General features: G+C 47.8%; 1 pseudogene across 1 annotated transcript in view; it reads right to left on the bottom strand.

The window, feature by feature from the left end:
- Positions 1-2,236: 2,236 nt before the first annotated feature.
- Positions 2,237-9,961, bottom strand: part of LOC309799319 (calpain-8-like) — a 53,213-nt pseudogene continuing 45,488 nt past the window's right edge. The window contains exons 12-15 of the transcript in view: positions 7,883-7,999; positions 7,005-7,063; positions 5,988-6,030; positions 2,237-2,379 (exon numbers count right to left, since the gene is read on the bottom strand). The product of the transcript in view is annotated as a calpain-8-like (transcript). The remainder of the gene's footprint in view (positions 2,380-5,987; positions 6,031-7,004; positions 7,064-7,882; positions 8,000-9,961) is intronic.

Genomic DNA, 9,961 nt, shown 5'->3' with positions numbered 1-9,961 from the left:
CGGGCTTGGATGGAAACCACAGTGGAGGGAAAACTAGACGCCCTTTTCCCAGATTCCAGTCCCTACAGACCATCCTGCCTGGTCCTGGGGAGAGGGAGGAAACCGGAGGGGATGGGCACTCTGCATGAGATTTAATTAGACTGAGAAGCAGATAGAGCAGATTCGTATCACCAGTATTCTTTCTTAAAGCTGCAATTATGCATCAATCATTCAATACCCCCCCAAAATGGAAGATTGCTGTAGATTAAAACCAGAAAAATGAGGACTCTGGTTGAATCCTCAGTCAAATAAATCAACTGTAAAATTATATTTTTAAGTCAATCAAGGAGATTTGAATATAGACTGGTTATTAGATGTGATTAAAGAATTATTGCTAATTTTGTTAAGTTGGATAATAGTTTTGTGGCTGTGTAATAAAATGTCCTTTGCTGGAGATGCACAATATAGGGTAAAATGTCATGATATCTGCAATTTACTTTCACAGAAACTTCTTCAGCAAAAATGATAAAACAGATATGGTAAAATATTAAAAATCATTCACTGTAATGGATAATAATGGGACTTCAGTATACAGTCCTTTTATTTATATGTTGTTGATATTTATTGATATATATATTGATTTTATATATTATTATTATATATCTTGATATTTATATATCGATAATGTATAAATATGTAAATGTGTACATAAACCTATAAATGTATAACAATAAATAAATAATACATAAAATCATTTTAATAGAAATAAATTTATAAAATATAAGAATGTATATATAACAAATATTACAAGAAAAAGCAGGTTTCAGCAGATGGCAGTAACCGCTGTGTCTCCACACACCTGCACGCCTGGCCCTGCTCCAGAGCACAGCAGGGAGCTGGGAGAAGCACCACCAGCCTTCACAAGACCTTCATAACTCAGTGGCTGGGACAATATCCCCTGCCTCATTTCCATCCCCCATAAAGCCCTATGTTTAATCAACGGATGAAGCAAACACAGGCCTCCCAAAATTGTAAGCAGTCAACGTGTGTATTTACAGCTTGCAAACTCCAAATCATCACCCTTTCCCCCACTAGCTGCCACTAGTAAGTGACCACTGCTATCCTTCCCAAAGACTGCAGCTCAGGTATGACAGGTACGCATCAGATAGGACTGGAGGCAGGTGGGATTCAGGATGCTTCTCTCCATCCTTGTCTGTATCACACAGATGGGCTCCACAGTCACCCTATCTATACCATGGAGCTGCTGAGCAGAGCAAAGGTGGCAGGTAGGTGTCCCCGCACTAGGTCCTTCCTGACGCTGTTCTGAAGTGCGAGAAGCTGGGGGTGGGGAGGTGTCTTGGTTGTCCGCTGTCCAATTACGTGAACTCTCAAGGTCAACCCAGCCCATCAATCAAAGGGAAGGGTTCAAAAAAAAAGGGAAGGGTTCATGTGTGAAGGGAGATGTCGACTGGGGGGATGGGATCCCCCATGGAAGAAGAGCAGAGAAGCGTGGGCTGGGGAGATGGGGTTTGGCCGTGTCCTGGAGCCACAGCGGAAGCAACGACAGGATCAGGGCTTGCGGGAAACCGGAACATCTAAAGAGGTTGGGCATCTGAGAGGCTGCGCAGCGTGAGGCTTGGAGTGAGAGGCAAGAAGTCAGCCTCGGTGGCAGAGCGAGAACAGCTGATGCAGGACTTTGCCGCGTGCCCCGCTGCCCCAGCCCGGAGGAGCGGCTGGCTTTAGGGAGGCGGTGAGGAACGGCGGGGAGCCCCGAGCAGGGCGGGGGCCTCCGCCAGCTGCGCCCCGGGCAGGACGCACGCACAGGAGGCCGTCGGGACCTTGGCGGGAAGAGCCCCCTGCTGCGTGGGGCAGGGCCACCGGCTTCTCCCAGCCCTGCTCAGCGCGGCTTCTGCGACTGGGCATAATTACCGAAAGCCCTGCTTGGGCCGGCGACGTGAGCAGGAAGCTAGTACGGCGTGACTCGAAGCTCTCACGGGAAAGGGGACTGGCTAGAGGTGGCCTTGCTGGTGTGGGATTACCCGGCATAGTCGATACACCCTGACCGTCTCCCGCCGCAGTGTCAGGTTCCATGCTCCCGGAGGCCTCAGTTGCGTCTGGGGGCGGCATGGTGGCGTGTGTGCCCTCACGTTTACTAATGAGGAAACAAGCTCGGCCTTTAAGAGAAGTGACGGGGCTCTGCAGGCGAGGGAGAATGGAGAGGAAGAGAAGGAGGCTCCCCCTGACCCCCATAGCTGCCTCAAGCCTCCTGCCGAGCTGCTTCACTCTCCTTCCAGAAAGTGGGGAAGCCGAGAGCCTCCACGGATTCTCTGCACAAATCAAAGACCCGCCGACACGGGAGGCAATAGCTGCCTCGGCTCCTGGCATGGGGTGGGAAGGAGCCTGGGGAGGGGGCAGCTCAGCAGGGGACCCTGCAGGGGACACATCTTCTTCTTCTCGCCATCCCCCCCTCCAGCCCTTCACCCGCCCACGGAGGCTGGCTGTAACGCATCCAAACATCAGCAGTTCCCCTCTGGGGCTGCAGGACATTGCTGTGAGGGACCAGTGTAAACCCATCCTCTCTACTGGGAAAACGAAGTGGGGCCCAAGGGCTGCAGAGCTTCCTCACGTGCAAAGGAAAGGACACGGGTTTCATTCACTGAGCGCCTCCTCTGTGCCAGGCACTGTTCTAGGCTCTGGAGGAATTAGGAACACTCTGCATTCACAGACTGTCCACAGGAACAGAGAAGACGTGAAACACGTTAATGCAATAAAGTGGGGAGGGCTCGGCCGGGGAAGCGCAGGAGCCTCCCTGGGGAATCCAGGCTGAGGAGCCACCATCCAGCAGGGGCTGAGCTTTCCTGAGATGCAGCTACATAGAGGGACGACGAAGAGGCCACACCAAAAAGCAGCACCTCTGCTGCCTTAATTCAGGGGGCAGAAAGGAGCACACAGCAAACTCTCAGGTGTTTAAGAGGAAAGCTGTGCAGTGTTAAGATCCTTAGCTGGCCTCACAGGCTGTACTGGTAAGAAGTCCCCAGGACAACACTCCCCTGGGACTGGGACCCCCAAAGCAAATCTATTTTGTAACTAAACTGTTTTTTGGGGTTTTTTGTTTGGTTTGGTTTTTTTGCTTACCAGACTATTCCCTGAAGTAGCTTGTAGGCCTGAAAAATAAAACTACCTGTTGCCAGCTGATTATAACACAGTCCTTTCAATTTAGGCAGCCATGCTATATTCGAAATGTAAAGGAGAACTGCTTTGTAGTACTTTATTTTTAAACAATGGGGTGGGTCAGGGACTTGTACCTGGCTAGTGAGCATCAGACTAACACCACCTGGGCCGACAGGGGCAGGCTGGGTGGTATCCCCAGGCAGCCTGAGGGCAGCTGGACAAACACCTGCTGGGCCCTGCTGATGACCCAGGTGATGAAAGCTCCCTCATACTTCTGACTACACATGGAAGGACCTGTTTTCTTCTGGGACCCACAGGCTGCCAAACAAATACAGCTCCTTCTCCACCCTGCGATGTGTGTGAGCTTTCCCTGCAGGGGCGCAGTCCCAGAGCCTCTCCCTGAGGGGTGAGATCGCAGAGCTCCCACGGCCCCCTTCAGTTAAGGCCCTACCCCTTCTCCCCGCTGGGCCTTGGGAGAGTTGAAGACAGCATTAAAGCGGACTGGTGTTCAGTCATAATGGCCATCAACAAAAAGTCTACAAGTAATAAATGCTAGAGAGGGTGTGGAGAAAAGGGAATCTTCTTACACTGGGAACGTAAATTGGTGCAGCCACTATGGAAAGATCCTTAAAAAACTAAAAATAGAGCTACCATATGATCCAGCCACTCCACTCCTGGATATATATCCAGGAAAAAAAAGAAAACACTAATTCAAAAAGATACATGCCCCCCAATGTTCATAGCAGCACTATTTACAATAGCCAAGACATGGAAAAAAACTAAGTGTCCATCAACAGATGAATGGATAAAGAAGATGTGGTTTATATATATATATATATATATATATATATACACACATACACACACACACACACACACACACACTGGAATACTACTCAGCCATAAAAAGAACAAAATAATGCCATTTGCAGCCTCATGGATGCAATCAGAGATTATCATACTGAGTGAAGTAAGTCAGAAAGAGAAAGACAAATACCATATGATATCACTTACATTTGGAATCTAAAATATGACCCAGGGCCTCCCTGGTGGCGCAGTGGTTGAGAATCCGCCTGCCGATGCAGGGGATACGGGTTCGTGCCCCGGTCTGGGAGGATCCCATATGCCGCGGAGCGGCTGGGCCCGTGAGCCATGGCCGCTGGGCCTGCGCATCCGGAGCCTGTGCTCCGCAACGGGAGAGGCCACAACAGTGAGAGGCCCGCGTACCGCAAAAAAAAAAAAAAATAAAATAAAATAAAATAAAATATGACCCAAATGAACCTATTTACAAAACAGATACAGACTCCCAGACATAGAGAACAGACTTGAGGTTGCCAAGGGGGAGGAGGGGGGAGGGATGGATTGGGAGATTGAAGTTAGCAGATGCAGACTATTATATATAGAATGGATAAACATCAAGGTCCTACTGTTTAGCACAGGGAACTATATTCAATATCTTGTAATAACCTATAATGGAAAATAATCTGAAAATATATATATATATAACTAAATCACTTTGCTCTACACATGAAACTAACACAATATTGTAAATCAACTATACTTCAAAAGAAAAACAAGCTGACGGGTGTTATACCATACTTATAAATCATGTTCCTATAAGGAACGTTCATCCAGCTCTACTTCTGGAGGTCAAAAATTAATCCTTAATCAGACTAATACAGAGGCCAAGGCATAAATGTGTGTTTTCTCTCCAGTAGGTCACAGCTATGGGCTGAATGGTTGTATCCCCTTCAAATTCATACATTGAAACCACAGCCCCCAACGTGGTGGTATCAGGAGGTGGGACCTGGGGGGCTAATTAGGGTTAGATAAGGTCATGAGGGTGGGGCCCTCATGAATGGGATTAGTGTTCTTCCAAGAATCATGAGAGAGCTTGCTTCCCCTCCACCCTGTGAGGACACAATGAGAAGTCTATAGTCTGAGAGAGATCTCCAGAACCCAACTGTGCTGCTCTGATCTCGGACTTCTAGCCTCCAGAACTGTGAGAAAATGTGTCTGTTTTTTATAAGCCACCTGGTCTCTGGTATTTGCTCAGATGGCCCAAACTGACTAAGACACTCATCTTCGTGTACACTTCATTTCCAACATCTGCGTATGAGAGTCAGCTCTGTCCCCAACTACCCATTGGGACACTAGGCTATGGCACCTATTTTCTTACCAACAACAAAGATTGTTGTGTACCGCCATGAGCAAAACTAACCTGAACTGCATTTCCCCTCAAGCTATTTGTCAGGTAAGAATTCCCCTCAGCAAGAATTTTCCTATCCTTTCCTTTCCTTTAGCCCATGCTGACCTGCAGTATAGCAATTTCTCCCATCTGCAAGTGAGGAAGAAAGGCCTCTCCCCGCAGCAGCCCCTCCCTGCACCCTCCTCGGAAGGGCGGGAGCAGCTCCTTTCCTGAAGGCAGTCCCCAGAGGCAGTTTAATCTATAGCAGGCCTTTCCCCCAAGAAATTCACCCACATTTCCCATCTTTCAGCAGCTTTGGGCTGCGTCATTGCTCAAGAACATCTTTTCTAAAGCGGGAACACCCCAGGGCACCCCCCAGATTACATATCACTAGAGGAAGGCAGAAACCATTTTGACCCACAACTTTAATTAATTTCTGTCTCTCCATTGTGCTCTGGGATCAGCTTAAATGCTGCTGAAAGAGATCTCGGGCTCCCCGGACTGCTCCAGTGGGACAGGCCAGGATCTCAGGGAACAACAAACGGCAAGGAAGAGATGAATAACCAGTGAATGCCCCCTTGAGGATAAATGTTCACAAAACTGTAAAGAAAGGGAGAGAAGAGGCAGGCAGGCTGGCAGGGAGCATCACCGATGTCCAGAACCCTGGGCCAGACCAACACACAGCACAGCCACTGCAAAAGAAGGAGATCGGGGTGAGCTCAGGGGTCCTCAGGAGCTGGTGTGACTGCGTCAGAGGCGCTCTCCTGCCTCACGTGGTATGACTTGTTCTAGCTGTGTCCTCCAGTAAGTGCCTTGCTCAACAGGAGGAAGCAAGGAAGCCCTTAACTAGGTCACTACCCCCTGAGCCAGAGCCCCATGGAAAAGTGACTTAGGAAAAGCTTAGCCCCAAAGGGACTTCCAAAAGTTTCAGGTTCAACACTATTGAGCGGGTGTTTGTAGACATCCACAAACATGCTTCCAGGAGGTCCTTCCCTAGATCACTGAAAGGGGTCAATGACATTCCCATTCTAGAGAAGAAAAGAAGTGGTTGTACCCAGACAACTAGGCAGGGCCAGGAATGACCTGGTGCTCTAGTTCCTCTGCCTGAGAAGCAGATCGAGGGCAATGCCTCCTGGCCTGACCCCTCAGCACATGCCCACACCTGCCTCCCCACAGGCCAATAAAGGCCCTGCTGCATAGGCTGCAGCCCTCCACAGGGGAAAGGCACGACATTGTCAGCGTAAGATATTACGGGCTTTGTACACAGTAATTTACACCCATTTATTTTGCATCTGCACTCTACCTTGTTGCAATTTAATTCTTTGTTTCTGATATCCTTCTATACGTCAATCAAAGATGCCTGGTCCTAAAAGTTAGGCACTTACCACCCACCATTCCATCCAAATTAATAAGAGCTTGCATCCTTGAAATGATTTGATATGTAACTGTAGCTTTATCTTTAAAACGACAACAATAATAATAATAATAAATAAAAATATTTGAAAGATTGATGACAATCACACTCCTCCCGGCAATGCCTGCCATAGAACATGTGTTGTATCCGCATGGAAATAAGACAAGTCAGTGTGAATTAACAGCGCTCGGCAGCAATACCATCCAAGAATGTTCAAGTACCATCAGCAAGCAGTTTATCAAAACCACTTACCTCTGCCAGAGAGAGCAGGACAATGTCATTCTGGTCCTTGTCCAGAAGGCTGAACAGTTCTAGAATGCCAGAGAAGGAATGAAATCAGATGGGGATGTTCCTGGACTTTGGAACAGCCAGAGAGCTGTCTCTGTCCACCCCACCTGGTACCTTCCCCCGGCCCCTGCACCCTTCCCAGCTCCCACTCAGCTTCAGGCACCCCGAAAAGCTAGATCTGGATCCAGTGCCCAGGGTGAGGGTTTTAGACAGCAGATGTCCCCTTGCCCAATTAGACAAACTTGCAGATGTGAGTAGAGAAGGTCCTTTTGCCATCTCCACCCTCAGAAGCTCTAGAAACTTGCAATTCTTTCAACAGGGGTTGGGGATAGGGTCGTGGAACAGAGGTGGTTGCCCCATTTGTAGGTAATCCAGTCACTGACCTTTCCCCATTAGAATTTACCACTTCCCAGCCCTCACTGGAAGGAAAACTCCCTCCCTTAATATGATACCTTAGCATGAGCCCAAGGGGGCACTAGACCATCTAAAGGCTTCCAGAAGGAGACCCCTATTGCCCCTCTGGGAGGTGACACACACTCTCAATATGATCCCTATGGAGGCATAGATGCTAAAAGCCATTTAAGGACCTTTGCTAGGACTCATTCATTTGGCCCAGTGACTGCATGTAGTAGGTGCACAATAATCTTTTTAAATCTCCCAGAGAAGGCAGCACCTTGGGCGTGGCCAGCTTGGGCTTCCTCAGCCCCTTTAGTTTCTGCTTCCCCTCCTCCAAGGATGCCACAGTTTCTGAAGCCTGTCTGGTTCTGCTTGCTGGCCCTGCCCCCTGCCCCTCTCCACACCTCAGGAGAAATGAGATAGGGTTAAAGGAGAGAGTGATTCACTGAAGAGGGTCTCCAGGCAGATCATACAAGCAAGGAAGCTGTCAAAGTCGATGTCAAGTTTGCTGCATGCATACCGCATGGCGATGGTCTGCTGTACCTGCTTGCTGAGGGTGAAACCTACGGGCAGAGGGGGGCCAAGGTTAGAGGTGGAGTAGGGGGCTCGGCCCTGTCTACAGCAGAAGTCAGGGCTGACTCAGGCCTGACGCTGCCCCCTTCAGAAGATACCAGAAGGGTCTGGTCATCCAATCAGTCTCCTTTTAGATAATCCTCAACAGGATAAGCCTCCTCCCTGATCCAAGAATAAGGCCTGTAGCTCCAACACTAACTCAGCTGTGCATCACATTGGCTACAGCAAGAAAAAACAGGGAAGGTGAGGGGACGGTCTCTCCTGCCCATCCCCTTCACAGCCCCGTCCCCTGTGATTGCGGTCACCTTCCCAGTAACAGGCAAAGTCCTTGGAAAAAGTCTAAAGAATCCAGCAACATTCCCTCCTCCCCAGATAAGGAAGGTGCTCAACAAATATTTGTTGTCACATTGACATCCAACATAAGGTAACTACCACTGATGGTCATTAGCCACCATCATATTAAGAGTTTAAAATGAGCACATCTTGGGACTTCCCTGGCAGTCCAGTGATTAAGGCTTCACCTTCCAATGCAGGGGGTGGAGGTTTGATCCCTGGTCAGGAAACTAAGATCCCACATGCCTCGTGGCCAAAAAACCGAAACATAAAACAGAAGCAGTATTGTAACAAATTCAGTAAAGACTTTAAAAATGGTCCACATCAAAAAAAATCTCTAAAAAAGGAAGAAATAGACTAGAGCTATACATTTCAATAAAGATAAATCTCAGGGCTGCAGATTGATCTGGCTGCTCAGACCCACCTTCTCCAGCTCTACACCACCGGCTTTAATATTCCTGTCTTCCAGGTCTAGTGTCCTTCCTCAGGGACTGGGCAGGTCCTGGCTATAGAAGTCAAGTGCAGGAATAGGGAGGGTTCTATTAAAGCAACTTTATGGCCTTCTTACCTAGGAATCATGCAGATATTCAAATACTGTATTTATAAAAATTACACAAGTTATACCTGAAAACATGCAATATCAAAGCATATTAAAAGTTCAAGCCCCCCTTGTCAGAGAGGTCGGCGGGATGAATTGGGAGATTGCTATTGACATTTGTACACTACTATGTATAAAATAGATGATGAATGAGAACCTACTGCATAGCACAGGGAACTTTACTCGGTGCTCTGTGGTGACCTAAATGGGAAGGAAATCCAAAAATGAGGGGTTATATGTATAGGTATTGTTGATTCTCTTTGCTGTACAGCAGAAACTAACACAACATTGTAAAGCAACTATACTCCAATAAAAATTTATTTTTAAAAAGTGAAAGAAAAAATGGACACGGGCACAAATGGGTACATAGCAGGTACTTCACCACTAGGGGATGTCATTGCACACGGGAGTTTTTGGATACCAGGGAGAAAGATGCTTTTAGATGATGGCATACATGGTCTGGCAAACGGGACTTCAGTTGGTTCACTCCTTCAAAAAAATATTTACTGGACACCTGGCACATGTTGGGAACTGTTCTGTATCTGTGTCTGAGATGTAGTGGTGAACAAGACATGGTCCTTGCTCTCAAGGACCTTAACGTAGTGGAATTAATCTGTTGCTCTGAGAAAATATACATGAAAACGCTTTGGAAATGGTAAGGCAACCTGGCACAAACAGGTATTATTTTACTGTTGTCATGTTACATGTTGACAGCATCTCTGCAACCCTTCTCTAGTGTGTTTGTTCAACTGCTTTCTTTTTTTCCCTCCCCCATTCCAAGCAGGCCCTTTAAATGTCCAGCTGTCCAAGTTTTGGAGATTTCTGGAGGGAGGAAAACAGAAGTTCCTGAAGGCAAGGGCAATGGCTCTTCCTGTCTCCTGTAAAGTCTTAAGTCCCCTGAAGATATTATCCCTGTGGCGTGTGTGTGTGTGTGTGTGTGTGTGTGTGTCAGGGGGAGGGGTACCTTAAAGAGAAAACGCCAAGTTTCCCTGAGACCAAGAAGATGTTGGCAGTTCCCAGG

This window comes from Mesoplodon mirus, assembly GCF_964341445.2.
Source record: "Mesoplodon mirus genome assembly, chromosome: 3".
Taxonomy (NCBI): Eukaryota; Metazoa; Chordata; class Mammalia; order Artiodactyla; family Ziphiidae; genus Mesoplodon; species Mesoplodon mirus.
Note: the sequence above shows the minus strand (reverse complement) of the source record. Positions and strands in the feature narration are given on the sequence as shown.